Here is a 17199-nt window from a genome sequence, read left to right as displayed (position 1 = left end):
CACTTTTCCAAGTGATGCTAAAATCACTTGGCAAAGCGCTTGACAACCCAGGGAGATGCAGAAACGCTTAGGAAAAATCCGCAGCATTTCTGCATCGTGGTCATATATCCTAACTCATTGGCAAACTGTTATACAAGGCTATATTCACACTAGACGTTTTTTTAGCGGGCTTTTTTATGCAAATTTTCAGCCGCTTTTTACAGTACCAACAAAGTCTATGAGATTTCCGAAATCTCATGCACACAGCTTGCTTATTTGTCCTCAGTATTTTGTGCTTTCCATGGCTTTTTGCAATAGAGTATGTCACTTGTTTCAGCGTTTTTCACCCATTAAAAAAAAGGGTGGTGGAAAAAAATGCTGAAAAAAAGCCTAGTGTGAACATTTTGCTGCGTTTTTAGTGAAAAAAGCAAGTATGTGACACACATTTATTCCTGTGATTTTCCCAAGTTTAAACCATCTTGTCTTGGTCACCTGAGATAGCAGCTTGGATTATTACAGTTTAATTAAATTAGTGATGCCTACAAAGTAAACATTGGTTGAGCTAGGTGTGAGATTGAACAACACGTGTGTTATGATCTGCTACAGAGACTAAGGAAAGACAGGAGATCTGTCCCTACAGTAGAACTAAACTAGATCCCTACGATGTAACGGGGAACCTGATCCTGCGATCAGACCCGCTAAAGTCCTCGGCTAGTCTGTACGAAGACCTATAGATGTGAGGGAGGAATCCCTACAAGAACTAGGGACTGGGAAAAGTTGGACACCTCCTAGCAGAAATCGTAGCAGTCAAAGACAAACACACAACAAAAAGTAAAGAGGTCAGAAGACCTAGCAAAACTAACAGAGAACGGCAACAGAGCACCAAGCTAGCTAAACAGTAGTAAATACAAATGAAGTCCAGCAATGCCAGGAGGGCGGAGCCGGATTAAATAGGCAAAACTGGTCATGTGACCAGCAAACTAAAAAAAAACTAACAGGAGAGTTGTAACAGTACCCCCTCTTCTAAGAGGATCCTCCGGATCCCCTAGGCCCAGGCTTACCAGGAAACCTCCTGTGAAACGCTCGGACAAGTCTGGAAGCAGAAACATCATCCACCCTCACCCATGAGTTATCCTCAGGTCCGAAACCCTTCCAAGCGACGAGATACTGCAAACTCCCTCTATACCGTCTAGAATTTAGGATGCGGGAAATTTCATATTCCCCGTCCTCCACCACCGGAGGAACAGTGGCAGAGGCGTCACCATCCGACACATCAGCTTTTTTCAACAGAGAAACATGAAACACCGGATTAATCCTCCAGGACGTAGGAACCTCCAGCCTAACAGCAGATTGGTTAACTATCTGAAGCACCTTAAAGGGCCCTACGAACTTGGGACCCAATTTTTTAGAAGGAATCCTCAATTGCAGATTCTTAGAGGACAACCAAACCATGTCACCAACAGCAAACAAAACCTCTTGCCGTTTCCTATCAAAGTACCTCTTAGATTTTTTGTTAGCCTCCTGAAGATTACCACGCACATCCGTCCAAACTCTCTCCAAATCACCGGAAAAACTCTCCTCCTCAGGCACAGCCGAAACCAATTTGGAGAATGACCGAAAAGACGGATGTCTCCCAGAACAACAAAAAAAAGGCGAACACCCAGCAGAAGAGGATGTATGGTTGTTAAGAGCAAATTCAGCAAGTGGCAGAAACTCAGACCACCCCTCTTGATTGTCTGCCACAAAACAACGCAAGAACTGCTCAACATCCTGGTTCTTCCTTTCTGTCTGGCCATTAGACTCAGGATGATATCCGGATGAAAACGACAAATGGACTCCCAACCTGTCACAAAAGGCACGCCAAAAACGAGCCACGAACTGAGGTCCCCTATCAGAAACAATGTCAGTAGGAACACCATGTAGTCTGACAATCTCCTTGACAAAGGCCTTAGCGAGTGTCTTAGTGCAAGGCAGTTTGATAAAGGGAACCAAGTGACACATCTTGCTAAAACGGTCCACTACCACCCAGATGACCGTGAAACCTTCAGAGGGAGGAAGGTCAGTAATAAAGTCCATAGCCAGATGTGTCCAAGGTGCACTAGGAACCTCCAGAGGGCAAAGCAACCCCGCAGCAGGAGCATGCGAAGACTTGGATCTAGCACACACAGTACATTGGCGCACCCACTTAATGACTTCCTTCTGCCATCCAGGCCACCAAAAACTGCGCCCCACAAGTCTCTTGGTCTCAGAAATTCCTGGATGACCTGCCAACCGAGACTCATGACACTCAACAAACAAATCTCTCCTAAAGGTCATAGGCACAAACAACCTCCCATGGGGAGTGTTAGATGGGGCATTCTCCTGTGCTTTAAGAATCTCATCCTCCAAAACGGAGTCCAAAGCAGCAATCACAACACCTTCTTGTAAAATGGTCTCCTCTTCCTCCTCAACACCGACCATGGGAGAAAAGCTGCGAGACAAAGCATCCGCTTTAACATTCTTGGTACCCGTGATGTAAGTAACGGAAAAATTAAACCGCGAGAAAAAAAGTGCCCACCTAGCCTGACGTGCATTCAAGCGCTTGGCAGCATCAAGATAGATCAGATTTTTATGATCAGTGAAAACCTGAATGGGAAAATCAGCACCTTCCAAGAGGTGACGCCAGTGTTCAAATGCGAGTTTAATCGCCAGCAATTCCCGATTACCAATATCGTAATTAAGTTCAGTCTCGGAAAATTTTTTTGAAAAAAAGGCACAGGGATGTACTCCATCCTTGTTTTCCTGAGACAACACCGCACCAACCCCCACCGAAGAAGCATCAACCTCAACCAAAAACGGCTTAGTCACATCAGGCTGCATAAGGATGGGAGCAGAGGTGAACCTCTCCTTTAAAAACACAAAAGCTTCAATGGCCTCAGAAGTCCACTGAACCGCATTAGCACCTTTCCTGGTGAGATCGGTCAGCGGTTTGACAATAATAGAAACATTTTTTATGAATTTTCTGTAATAATTGGCGAAACCCAAAAACCTCTGTATCGATTTCAAACCAATAGGCCTAGGCCATTCCTGCACAGCTTGAACTTTAACCGGGTCCATCTCAAAACCTTCACTGGAGATAATGTAGCCCAAAAAACTAATTCTCAGTACAGCGAACTCACATTTCTCCAGCTTAGCAAAAAGCGAATTGTCCATTAATAACTATAATACCTCACGTACGCTCCGCCAATGAGACTCCAGATCAGGCGAATAAATCAAAATGTCATCCAAATACACAACCACATTTTTGCCGATTAAAGGTCTAAGGATATCGTTAATAAGATTCTGAAAAAATGCTGGAGCATTGGTAAGACCAAAAGGCATAACCAGATTCTCAAAATGACCCACAGGAGTGTTAAAAGCAGTCTTCCATTCATCACCCTCCTTCATGCGCAACAAATTGTATGCCCCCCGGAGATCAATTTTAGAGAACCACTTGGCCCCCACTAACTGGTTAAATAAATCAGGAATCAATGGCAGTGGGTAAGGATTGCGTACAGTAATTTTATTAATCTCACGAAAGTCCAGACAGGGACGTAAACCGCCATCTTTTTTTTTTACAAAAAAAAATCCAACAGCCACAGGAGACTTGGAAGGCCTAATGTGACCGGCGGCCAAGCTTGTCTGTATGTATTCCTCCAAAGCCTTTCTCTCAGGAATAGTAAGATTAAATAAACCACTCTTAGGAAGAGTCACTCCAGGGACAAATTCAATGGTACAATCATAGTCTCTATGAGGAGGCAAAACCTGCGACTCCTCCTCAGAAAAAACTCTCCAAAAATCCTGAATAGGTACAGGCAATTCCCCTCTATCCACAGCAGCAATGCGCCCGTTACAACACTTGTTATAACACTTAGGGCTCCAGGACTTAATTTCATTGGTAGACCAATCCAGTACAGGATTGTGCAATTTTAACCAGGGTAACCCCAATATTACTGGAGAAGGCAAATTATCCAATACCACCAAATCCAAATTCTCTTGATGAATACCATTAATAGTGAGGGGAAATTCACAGACCTTGTGAGTAACACTCTTCAAGGGAGAGCCATCGACAGAAACCACAGCAATAGGGGATGACAAAGTTTTAGGTTCTAATCTAAGTTTTTCCAAGAATCCCCCATCAATCACATTCAGAGTAGATCCACAATCCACAAATACACGAAATTCAATTAATTCATCCTGAGCAGCAGTAGTGGCAGATAGGAATACTCCCTTAGAATTTTAAACAGGCAATACGGGCATGACTGACCATTTTTTTTTCTTTCTTCATACGAACCACACAGCTTTTAATAAAATGACCAGAATTTCCGCAATAGAAACACAAGCCTTCAGAAAGTCGGCGGTCTTTTTCCTGAGAGCGGGGTGTCATCGCCCCAATTTCCATCGGCTCACCATTGTCAGCACTGAACCTCTCAGGACTCGAAGCTGACATAGCAGAGGATTTGCTCTCATTAACCCTTGCACGCAGTCTCCTGTCCACCCGTATAGCTAATTGCATTGCCTCCTGCAAGTTTCCAGGTGTGGGATAAGCAATCAGTAAATCCTTAACCCTTTCACCTAGTCCTGCAAGAAACAAGCTTTTCAAAGCTGAATCGTTCCACCCCACCTGGGCAGACCACCGACGGAAGTGAGAACAATATTTTTCCACATTACCTGATCCCTGCCTCAAATGTCTTAATTCAGACTCAGCAGATGAGACACGATCAGGATCATCGTACAATAAACCCAAAGCAGAAAAAAAACTATCCACTGATCTAAAGCACGGATCACTAGGTTGGAGAGAGAAGGCCCATCCTTGAGGATCTTTGCGCAAAAGTGACATTATGAACCCTATGCGCTGTGATTCATCACCAGAGGATCCGGGTCTCAAACGAAAATATAATAGACAAGCATTTTTAAAAGAAAAAAAATCTTGTTGTTCGCCAAAAAATAGATCAGGCAGACGTACCTTTGGTTCCACAAAATGCGCTCCAGAACAGCTACTCACGTGTTGTTGGAGCTTGGCCACCTCCAGAGAGAGTCCCTGCAAGCGTTGAGCCAAATCTTGCACCCAGACCATGATGGAAAACTGGAGGTCTTTCCTTAGAGAAATTTTTTTTTTTTTTAAGGCTGGACTTACTGTTATGATCTGCTACAGAGACTAAGGAAAGACAGGAGATCTGTCCCTACAATAGAACTAAACTAGATCCCTACGATGTAACGGGGAACCTGATCCTGCGATCAGACCCGCTAAAGTCCTCGACTAGTCTGTACGAAGACCTATAGATGTGAGGGAGGAATCCCTACAAGAACTAGGGACTGGGAAAAGTTGGACACCTCCTAGCAGAAATCGTAGCAGTCAAAGACAAACACACAACAAAAAGTAAAGAGGTCAGAAGACCTAGCAAAACTAACAGAGAACGGCAACAGAGCACCAAGCTAGCTAAACAGTAGTAAATACAAATGAAGTCCAGCAATGCCAGGAGGGCGGAGCCAGATTAAATAGGCAAAACTGGTCATGTGACCAGCAAACTAAAAAAAAAACTAACAGGAGAGTTGTAACAACGTGTGGACCAGGGAGGTGTGAAAATGAACAATGCCTGAGCAACTCAATGGCAAACCATAATGTGAAAGTAAATAGTGTCCTACAAATTCAATGCACTGCCAGGGTCTTAGATAAACCATTCCAGACCAATTCACCCCCCTGTTACATTTGTAATGTGTACTTTTTCATGAACATATGTCTTGCAATGGTGACCTGTTTTCATGTGTCTATGGTGGAAGCAAAGCTGAACTTTGGGATCCTGAAAAACGCACCAAAAATGCACCAAGAGCCACTGCAAAAAACACAACAAAACCTGCGTTTTTGACGCTACTTCTTTCCTGACAAGAGATTATGTTTTGCTGCAGAAAAAAAACACCTAGTGTGAATATAGCCTAAGACTTACTCTGCCAGCATTAATAGTCAATATTCTGTATACAAATAGGACTCCAATCCAGGTATTCAGTTTATCATAAACATGCCTGAGTTAATCTGCCAAATACACATAGTATGCTTTCTCATAGGTCAAATATAAATCCTGTTAAAGGTCCAAGTTGCAGCAGTTAAGTAGAACAAAACAGACCTCTTCATTCTTTGTAGGTGGAAAAACTTTCGAAATTGTCAATGTATCAAGTACTTGACGCACCCCCTGGGCCATATTCTTTAGGGGAATACCCGGAGCCGGATCAGATGGGGGTTGTAGTCTCCGAGTGGCTGTGACCCGGTCCGTGCCCAGGGTGTCAAGCTCAGAGTATGTGGCAGTCCTACAGATGTTATAAAGTTCTTTATGTCGACTACGCCACCCGTTGTATTGCGGTCACTACGGCCGCCGCTGCAGCAGGGTCCGCTGAGGCTGATGGTGTTGGTGCAGCTTTTGATAGTATAACCCCCAACGGGTGGGGTATAGCCTCAGGGGGTCAGGTGCAGAGGATGGGGGTTGTGGTGGTGCAGCATAGATGGTAATTAAAGACAGAGTCGGGTTGTGCAGTTTAGGGTATTTACTTACTGCTGATGTTCCGGTCACTCCAGCTTCAAGTGACCACCCGAGCCGTGCTGCGTCCACCAGGTCCTGGATTCAGCCAACCCCCAAGCAAGTCCGGAGCGTGACCCTGAGCCCTCCTTCCTGTCCTGTCTTCTGGCCGTCCCCACCAGGGATCCACCTAGGTCCAGCTCCCTCGGGCCTTCTGTTGGGAGACCCTTGGCCTTGGGTTCCCTGACCCTACACGTGGTTTGCCTTCAGGGTGGATGTGGTGGGTGGCCGTGGCAGATCCTGCCCACGGCCTCCGGTCTCTGGCTAGGGTGTGCTTTAGCCCCCACCAGTTTGGGATCCGGTACCCTTTTGCCAACTCTTCACCCGGTGATGGACTTTGGGTTCTCAGAGTCCTTTTCGTTTCCCCCTCTGGGTCTCTCTTTCTCCTCTCTCTCTCTGGGGCTTGGAGCTGCTCTTCTGCTCTCTTCCTCTGACTTCCTCTGACTTCTCTGCAAAAGGCTGACTGACTGACCCTGATCTTGGATGGTGCCCACCTTATATACTCCCTCTATGTGTGAGCTCAGGTGACCAGCACCCAATGAGCTCCTATCTTTACCCAGGCTGCTCCCCCTATCTGCCCCTACACTACTGGGATGTACCACCCCCCTCCCACTCCAGCCAGGAACAGACTCGGTCGTACCTGCACATTTCTAAGTGGGAGTACCGTTGGTCTGTTCCTCGGAAATGGGATGTGTGTAGTGCATGCAGCTCTCTGAGCCCAGATCCACACTCCATCCCTACCCGGGAGTGGAATATCACACCTCTGGGTTGAGGTGCAATACCCCTGTAGCAGCCGAATCCTCAGGGTGCTACATACTTATACTCCTTTTGGGGAGCCATGTCATCTGCTGGTGGAGGTCCACTGTGTTTTATCAAGACCAAAGTCAGCACAGCAGTCTACCAGGACATTTTACAGCACTTCATGCTTCCCTCTGCCCACAAGCTTTATGGAGATGGAAATGTCATTCTCCAGCAGGACTTGGCCCCTGTCCACACTGCCAAAGGTACCAATACCTGGTTTACACACAACAGTATCACTGTGCTTGATTGGCAGCAAACTCGCCTGACCTTAACCCCATAGAGAAACTATTATAGAGAATCTATGGGGTATTGTCAAGAGGAAGATGAGACCCCAGACCCCACAATACAGACGAGCTGAAGGCTGCTATCAAAGCCACCTGGGCTTCCATAACACCTCAGCAGTGCCACAGACTTATCGCCTCCATGCCACATTGCCGCATTGATGCAGTAATTGATGCACAAGGAGCCCGACCAAGTATTGAGGGCATTTACTAAACATACATTTCAGTAGGCCAACTTTTCGGATTTTAAAAACATTTTTCAAGCTGTTGTTATGAAGTATTCTAATTTACTGAGATAATGACTTTTGTGTTTTCATTGGCTGTAAGCCATAATCATCAACATTAACAGAAATAAACACTTAAAATAGATCCCTCTGTGTGTAATGACTCTATATAATAGATCCCTCTGTGTAATGACTCTATATAATAGATCCCTCTGTGTGTAATGACTCTATATAATAGATCCCTCTGTGTGTAATGACTCTATATAATAGATCCCTCTGTGTAATGACTCTATATAATAGATCCCTCTGTGTGTAATGACTCTATATAATAGATCCCTCTGTGTGTAATGACTCTATATAATAGGCCCCTCTGTGTGTAATGACTCTATATAATAGATCCCTGTGTAATGACTCTATATAATAGATCCCTCTGTGTGTAATGACTCTATATAATAGATCCCTCTGTGTAATGACTCTATATAATAGATCACTCTGTGTGTAATGACTCTATATAATAGATCCCTCTGTGTGTAATGACTCTATATAATAGACCCCTCTGTGTGTAATGACTCTAATAGATCCCTCTGTGTGTAATGACTCTATATAATAGATCACTCTGTGTGTAATGACTCTATATAATAGATCCCTCTGTGTGTAATGACTATATAATAGATCCCTCTGTGTGTAATGACTCTATATAATAGATCCCTCTGTGTGTAATGACTCTATATAATAGATCCCTCTGTGTAATGACTCTATATAATAGATCACTCTGTGTGTAATGACTCTATATAATATAGGAGTTTCACTTTTTGCATGATATTCTAATTTTGTGAGAAGCACCTGTATATAGTATGAAGCCCCACTGCCCCATATGTGTATGTATAATTTGATGCACATGACTCGCCCCCTGGGCCGTGGGGTACACGGAACCGGCCCTTCTAGTGTACGGTGCTGATGGGGGTAGTAGTGGCAACCCAATCCCGTGGCTCAGGGTGGTCAGACCAAATGGTGGCAGTCTATTTATCAGTGTTTTGAATGTCCAACTACGCCACCCGTGGATTGCGGTCAGGGATAACCGCCGCTGAGAGGCAGACTGTTGAGGCTGGTGTTGGTGTGCAGCACAGGTGTAGGATAACTCCCCACGGGAAGAGTGTAGCCTCAGGGCAGTGTAGGTGGATGTTGGGGGTGATAGTGCAGGCCGCAATAGTAAGAGTTCAGAGTCCGCTTCAAACAGTTCAGGGTCTTTATTGTAGATATTATTAATGACCCAACAGTACCGGTTAGGAATGGGCCTGGGTGTCTGAGAGCATTCGGGCGAGCCCCACTGGTCAGGGTGAGTGTGTAGGCCTACCGTTCTCTCTATGCTCTTTCTGACTATCCCCCTTTTCGTGGTGTAATAGTCCACGTCCTTGAGCTGGCCGTGTACTTCTCGCCTGTATGGCATGCGACTAGGGCCTTGGGTACCTGTTGCTTGCTCCTCGCTGTACTGGTCCCTCTGTGTGGTGGAGCCTCCAGGATTCTTAGGCCAAGGGACCTGAAATCCCTCGCAGGTTGGTTCTCTGCTGCTGGGCTTGTAACCCTGACAGCCCCGGACCCCAATGCCTGGTAGATTGGTTCTCTTCCAGGACCGGCTCTCGTCACCTCTGTCCCTGGCTTGCAGTTTCTCCTCTGCCTCACGGACTCCTCAGCTACAGCTGAACTGTCCCTCCTTCTCTGGGACTAGTCTCACTCCTGAGCTAGGTCTTCCAGTACTCTCTAACCCTGCCCCCAGTTCCAGCTTTTATAGGGGCAGCCAGCTCCCCCTGCTGGCCTGGGACAGGAGGTGCTGTATGCTAATTGTCCCTAACAAGGGGACCTCCCTCCTGCTCTCAGACACAGATTATTGTTTGTGGCATTCAGGCCTGGGGTGACACATTCTCCCCTAGTAAAATTTAGTACTCCGGACTAAACAGGAAACACAAATACAGGGTATAAATGACAACATAACATATATACAAGTATATTTTGTCCTTGAGGTCACGGCGCTTCCGTGACTGGGTGTCTATGTCACCCAACAAGGTGAAGTTTTCCACGGTGTGGGGACCTGTTTCCATAAACCCCAAGTTCCTGGCCTTGGGCGTGGCGACAAGGCTGAGCTCTCTACTTTAGGCCACAAAGAGGCCACACTGGACAGATGTGGCACCAAGAGGGCACCAAGTGCAACTATCTACAAGACAGTTCCGGTTATTCAGCGTCCATAACCTGTTAGTCCATGAACTAGAAAGACTGGAAAAACATAATTAGCAACCAGGCAAAAAACATAAAACATTTACAATATACAGCATTTAGATCTTCCAGCGAGCTGGTATTTGCCCCCTAGTGCTCCGGGTTGACCTGCGTAACCCACTGTCTGGTGGTGGTCTAACCTGACTTTCCCCACTAGCATTCAGGGTACAGCTACTAGCTGGGTTTACAGGCAGTGCAGGCAGCTATCTGCGGGTCCTTTGGCTTACCGCAGGTATGGCAGGCTCACTGTCAGCAGAGGGTTGACTCTCCTGGGCTGCTGGCATGGGTTCTTCTGCCTCTAGGGCTGCTTGGTCTTCTGATTCCTCCTGCTCTCCTGTAGGTTCCTGCTGGGTTGGTTGAAGGAAGTGTAGGACGGGTATCACTATTGCATCATTTATCTGAGTCCAGGACCGGGGGAACTCTCCAAGAACTGTGCTGATCATTTCTTTCTTGTCTTCTGCAGGTTCAAGGTCATCTTGATCTTCTCCTGCACTCTGTAGTTGCTCGGGGCACCTTTTTAGGTGGTCTCTGGAGACGGTGCTAGTGGTTTCTCCTCCATCCTTGGTAATTACACATACCTTCGGGTTGTTGTGGTTGGACTGCAGTACTGTGTACGGGTCGCTCTCCCACTGGTCATCTAGCTTGTGAAGCCTTCTCTTCCGCTTCAGGACCTGCTCACCAGGTTCCAGGGGACCAGCAGGGGCGTGTTGGTTGAAGAGCCTCTCTTGCTTTTCTCTCGCTTGAGCCAGACTCCTCTCCACACTCTCCTGTACCTTCTTGTACTGTAGCCGCCGTTCCATATCCCAGTCCGCGTCTGGGGAGGTGTCCTCGGGGGTCAGGACTCCCATCTCCAGGTCTATCGGCAGCTTACCTGGTCTTGCCCGCATCAGGTAAGCCGGGGTGCAATTTGTAGCATTCACCAGGATATGGTTGTATAAGTCTATCAGGTCTGGCAGCTTCTCCAGCCACAGGCTGCGTTCTTCCAGGGGCAACGTTTTGAGGAGATCAATGACGATATTATTCATTTTCTCACACAGCCCGTTGGTTTATGGGTGGTAAGACGTTGTCCGAATCTTCTTACAGCCGTAGAGGTTGCAGAACTCCTGGAAGATTTCAGCCTCAAACGCTGGACCTTGATCTGTCAAGACCTGTTCCGGATACCCGTGTGGACGGCAGAAGTGTTGTTGGAAGGCTCTGGCCGCTGTTTGGGCTGTCAAGTCTTTAACAGGAACCACCACCAGGAACCGGGAATAGTGGTCCACTATTGTCAGGGCATAGACGTAGCCCGACAGTGGTCAAGCCTTTGTCTCATACACGGTGGGAGTACTGAGTGGCCCCGTACCGGTGGAATGCAGGGAGCTCTATTTCCTCCAACTCGTCTGGATCTTCTCCCTCATCGGGCAAGTGGGGCATTCTCGATAGGGCATCTGCATTGGCATTGGCTCGGCCTGCCCGGTACTTGATGGTGAAGTCATAGTTTGCTAGCCGGGCCATCCACCGCTGCTCTAGGGCACCAAGTCTCGCATTGTCCAGATGTGTCTACGGATTGTTGTCCATGTACACAGTGAACTTCACAGAGGCCAGGTAATGCTTGAAACGTTCTGTTATGGCCCACACCACTGCCAAGGACTCCAGCTTAAAGGAGCTGTAATTCTCCGGGTTTCTCTCGGTGGGCCTCAGCTTCCGGCTGGCGTACGCGATCACCCTTTCTCTGCCCTGTTGGTTCTGTGACAGTACGGCTCCCAGCCCCACATTACTGGCATCTGTGTGGAGGATAAAAGGCTGGCCATAATCAGGGTAGGCCAGGATCTCATCCCCCGTGAGGGCCATCTACAGCTGGCGGAAGGACTCCTCTTCCGGCTTGTCCCACTTGAAGGGTGGCTTTTGGCTTCTGGTCTTAGATTGTCCTATAAGGAGGTCCTGCATAGGGGCTGCCATCTTGGTGAACCTGGGGATGAACCTTCGGTAGTAGCCTACCAACCCAAGGAACTGCCTCACTTCTTTTATGTTAGAGGGGCTTGGCCAGTTCTTTATTGCAGTGATTTTGTCAGGGTCGGGGGCTACTCCTTCTGCACTCACCACGTGTCCCAGGTACTGTACCTTCGGCTTTAACAGATGGCACTTGGAGGGTTTCACTTTCATGCCAAAGCCTGCCAGGGCCTCGAACACCTCGGCCAGGTGCTTTAGATGGTCCTCGTAAGTCTTTGAATAGACAATCACCTCGTCCAGGTAAAGTAGGACCGTCTCAAAGTTTCGGTGCCCTAGACAGCATTCCATCAGCCTCTGGAAGGTCCCGGGTGCGTTGCAGAGTCCGAACGGCATATAGTTGAATTCACTTAATCCCATCGGGGTGGTGAAGGCGGTCTTCTCCTTATCAGCCTCTGCCACAGGAACCTGCCAGTACCCACTAGTAAGGTCCAAAGTAAAGAAGAAATTAGCTGATTTTAGTGCGGCCAAAGACTCCTCTATTCTAGGCAACGGGTATGCGTCTTTATGGGTGATACGATTGACTTCTCTATAGTCCACGCACATTCTCATAGTACAGTCTTTCTTTTTTACCAGAACCAAGGGGGCTGCCCAGGGGCTACAACTGTCTCTAATGACCCCGGCTTCCTTCATTTCTCTCAGCATGCCCTTTGCGTTCTGATAGTGTGCGGGGTGGTACAGGTCTGTATCTTTCTTTTATTGGTGGGTGGCTCCCCGTGGGGATGTGGTGTTCTACCCCTTTCACTCTGCCGAAGTCTAGCGGGTGCTTACTAAAGATTCTCTCGTACTCTTGAACCACCCGGTAGACTCCTTGTTTTTGGTGCAAGGGAGTGGAGTCAGCACCCACGTGGAGTTTCTGGTACCAGTCCTCCTTGGGTTTCTGGGAACCATTACCCTTCGCCTGGGGAGATGGAGGCAAGGGTTCCACAGCCCTGACAGCATTGTGTTCAACAGTATACAATTTGGCTAGTGTAGCATACCGGAGCAAGTGTACTTCCCTTTCCCCAATGTTTAAGATCCGGACGGGCACCCTTCCATGGCGGACATCGACCACCCCCCGGGCTGTCAAAATGGTGGGCCTGCTGTCTGAGTACACGGGTTCTACCATGGCTTGGTAGTCTCTCCCTCTTAACCCGATTGCAGTCCGACACCAGATCATTTCACTTTTGGGGGGCATAGCAATGGGGAACGGGTCACTCATCCTCACACTACCGATCTCACCACCAGACAGTTCTACCTGTTGCCATCTCATCAGGGCTCTTATCTCCTTCTGGAGGACCCTCTGTTGGCTGGAGCTCGCATTCATCGCCACCTGCTGCAAAATTACAATTACTTCTGAAAGACAATTTTCAATCACATTAGTACCCAAGGTTATTTTAGGGTGACTTTCTCGACGGTCAATGTCCACAATGATCACTCCCTGTGCCGGCAGTTCAACTTTACCAATCTTAATGGTCATCTCTCTGAACCCCACCTGCGGCACGGGTTGACCATTGCTGGCGATGATGCTCAAGTCATCGTCTGGATAACGAGTTATATCAGTGTCACTCCAGTACTGCTTGAAAAGTACATAGGGGATGGTAGTCACTTGGGACCCGGTGTCCAGCAGTGCACTCATGGGGATACCGTCCAGCACTACGGGTAAAACCGGCGTTCCCCTACGTACTTATCACGCCAATTAGATGGGCCTGATGACCTTATGCCTGGGGGTTGGCCCTTTGCCCCAGGTCGGACCCATTTAAAGTACAGTACCTGGCTACGTGTCCCGGCTGGCTGCAACGGCGGCAAATCGGCTGTCCATCCTCAGTGTAATGATCGGCGGGCCTCCCTCTGAACGACGGGATCCTCCTCCGTCGACGCCACGGGACATCCTCCGGACTGGAAGCCAGCTTGATTGGTCCTGACGGGTCCATCTGTAACGACTGTAAGGTCCTGGTCAATGCAGCAACACTCTTTGTTAGTTCTTGGACCTGATGGTGCAGGTTTGCAGGCGGGGATGGATTTAGGGCCTGCGCATCAGCCCCCACAAGGTCTGCGGGATAGGGCGCCACCCCCTGGTGGTAAGGGATGGCAGGGCGCCGGGAAGCTACAGTGCCACCCGGTGCAGGTTCTCGCACCCCCTTATGGCCCTATCTTTGAACTGTGCAAAAGTCAAATCGGGGTTCTGTAGGGCCATGAGGCGCAGCTGGGTTCTGTGGGCGCTGGACAGCAGACCTTCTATGAACTGGTCAGTCAATAGTTTATCTGTATTCTGCACGCTGCCAGGGTCAGCTTGCTTAATTGCCCCCAAGGCTTCCTGTAAATTTAGGGCATAATCTCGGATGCTATCTTGAGCTCGCTGCTTACATCCATAGAACCGCATTTTGATTTCTGCTGAGGTACGGGTATCAAAGGTGTCCCGTAGACGGGTCAGAACCCCCCTTACAGTCCTTTTCTCCTCAGCTGTCCAAGACTTTACCTCCCGCTGGGCCGCACCAGTTAACTGCCCTATCAGTATGCTTACTTTCTGTTCTTCTGTCAGGGGATAAACTTTGAACAGTCTATACAGCCTTTCTTTAAAGTCGCCCAAGGTATGCGACTCGCCGGCATACTGGGGCAGCCAGGCCACTCCGGGGATATAGGCAGGGGTGGATTAAGAGTAGCAAGGGCCCCGGGCAGTTTAGAAGGCGCGGGCCCCCTCCACACACCTGATTTATCACGTGACATGTCACATGATCCCCTGTGATATTGGGCAGATACCCTGATTCCAGCGATGTGTCACTTTTTCAGCTGCTTGTTGTCATTTTGAGAAAATCACCGTTTTATCTGCTGCAGATCTAGCAGCTCTCTGAATGCTGCGCTCTGTATAGCCCCACCCACACCACTGATTGGCAGCTTTCTGCCCATGCTCAGTGTACACAGAAATCTACTGATCAGTGATGGGGGTGGGGTCCTACAGAACTTACTAGTCATCTAGTGATAATTACCTTCTGACAAATCAATTATTTTATCAAAACAACACTAAGCAGCCCAGTAAGTGACACATTACTGGAATCAGTGCCTCTAACCCTACATTATGCTGCTCTCAGATTAAGTGGCAAAAACCTGATGACAGATTCCCTTTAAAGGAGCTGTAAAGACAATAAAGTTTGTATTAAAAAAAATACAAGCCATTTGTTAAATTAACTTTTTTTCATTGTTAATTCACATTAGACTGTATCTTCAACACTTTTGTCAGCAGGTCTTATTACAGACTCTGAATAGGGCAGCTCTCTCCCTCTCCCTCAGCAGAAAGTCACAGCATGGTTAAAAAATGGGATCTTTTATGATTTTCTCATAATAAATAAAAAAGGACATGCAAGTCCTCCAAACTATTTTCCGTTTCTCTATAGGGGAGGTCCTAAATCTTTCTTGCTCTTTAGTTGATCACATGTCAAAAATGCAAAGCATTTACTATGAACTCGCCTAAAAAAATATACACTTGGAGAGTAATATCATCATCTGTATGTAAATATTCCTTGACTCTAAGGGCTCGCTCACACTGTCGTATAACACGGCCGAATGCTATGTGATGTTTTATCGGATAGGACTAGGCCCTATGTTATACTATGGGACAGTGCGATTATTGGCATGAGAAAATAATCTCATTCGATATTCGGACCATGTGCACCCATACAAGTCTATGGGTGCACGTAAAACATTGGACTGCACTCGGATGTCATCCAAGTGCAGTCCGATGAACACTCACAGAGACTATGGAGAAGATGGAGAAATTAAGTTCTCCATCTTCTCCATATCTGTGCTGCGAGAGAATCGGATCACACTCAGTTGAAGCTCTGACAGAGTTTGAGCCCAGTGTCATTAGCATAATTGGCCCTATTCTCTTGCATGAGAGAATATATAGCTTAGTGAGTGGACCCTAAAGCTGAATAGTAGTGACGGACAGGCACCTCACAAGCGGGATCCATGTAGCTCTCAGATGTCATGTAGGTAGGGCTTCATTCCATGGGGTAGGGCTTAATTTCAAGGTATATAAAAAAAATGGACTTCAAATAAAAATTAAATGAACACAAAAAGCACTAATTGAATTATTTTTTTCGTATTTATGTTTGCAGCCCCTTTAAAAACCCTTTGAGGACCAAGGCACATATATGTCCCATAGTTTTAAACTGGAAAAAAATTTGATTGAATAAAATTTAAGGTCCTCAAAGGTTTAAGTAGGTCATAAATTCATATGAATACTTGCTCATACAATTGCACATGCCAAAAGATGAAGAAGAACAGAATCAAAAATATGACATTAAGTGGAGCACTTACAGGTATTCAAGGTGAAAGAGACCAGCAAAGGCATCGTCTCGAATGACAGTAAATGAGTTAGAATTCAGCAAGCTGAAAATGAAGACAGCAGGTTAGAAGCGAACCAGACTTTATGGTGCTCAGAATTAGTCAAGCAGAATTTATTGACTGCTCTTGCAAAGCACTGAGACTCCCGCTGTGTATAGATGGCGCCGTGCGGCCTCCCGCTGTGTATAGATGGCGCCGTGCGGCCTCACGCTGTGTATAGATGGCGCCGTGCGGCCTCCCGCTGTGTATAGATGGCACCGTATAGATGGCTACGTGCGGCCTCCTGCTGAGTATACGTGTATAGCTGGCTACGTGCGGCCTCCTGCTGAGTATAGATGCCGCACGGCGCTCCCCCCAGAGACAGCAGGAGGCCGCACAGCGCCATCTATACTCAGCAGGAGACCGCACGTAGCCATCTATACACAGCAGGAGGCCGCACGGCGACATCTATACTCAGCGGGGGGCCGCACGTAGCCATCTATACACAGCGGGGGGCGCATGTAGCCATCTATACACAGCGGGGGGCCGCACGGCGCCGTCTATAAACAGCGGGGGGCCGCACGTAGCCATCTATACACAGCGGGAGGCTGCACGGAGCCCCCCCAGAGACTTCAGGAGGCCGCACGGCGCCAACTATACTCAGCAGGAGGCCGCATGCAGTCATACACACACACAAACATATACAGACACGCATAAACACATTTGAAACACAAAAATACATACAAACAGACATCACACAATGACATCTGC

Source organism: Phyllobates terribilis, unplaced genomic scaffold, assembly GCF_046119375.1.
Source record: "Phyllobates terribilis strain yellow unplaced genomic scaffold, ASM4611937v1 Scaffold_5__5_contigs__length_657084704, whole genome shotgun sequence".
NCBI lineage: Eukaryota > Metazoa > Chordata > Amphibia > Anura > Dendrobatidae > Phyllobates > Phyllobates terribilis.
Note: the sequence above shows the minus strand (reverse complement) of the source record.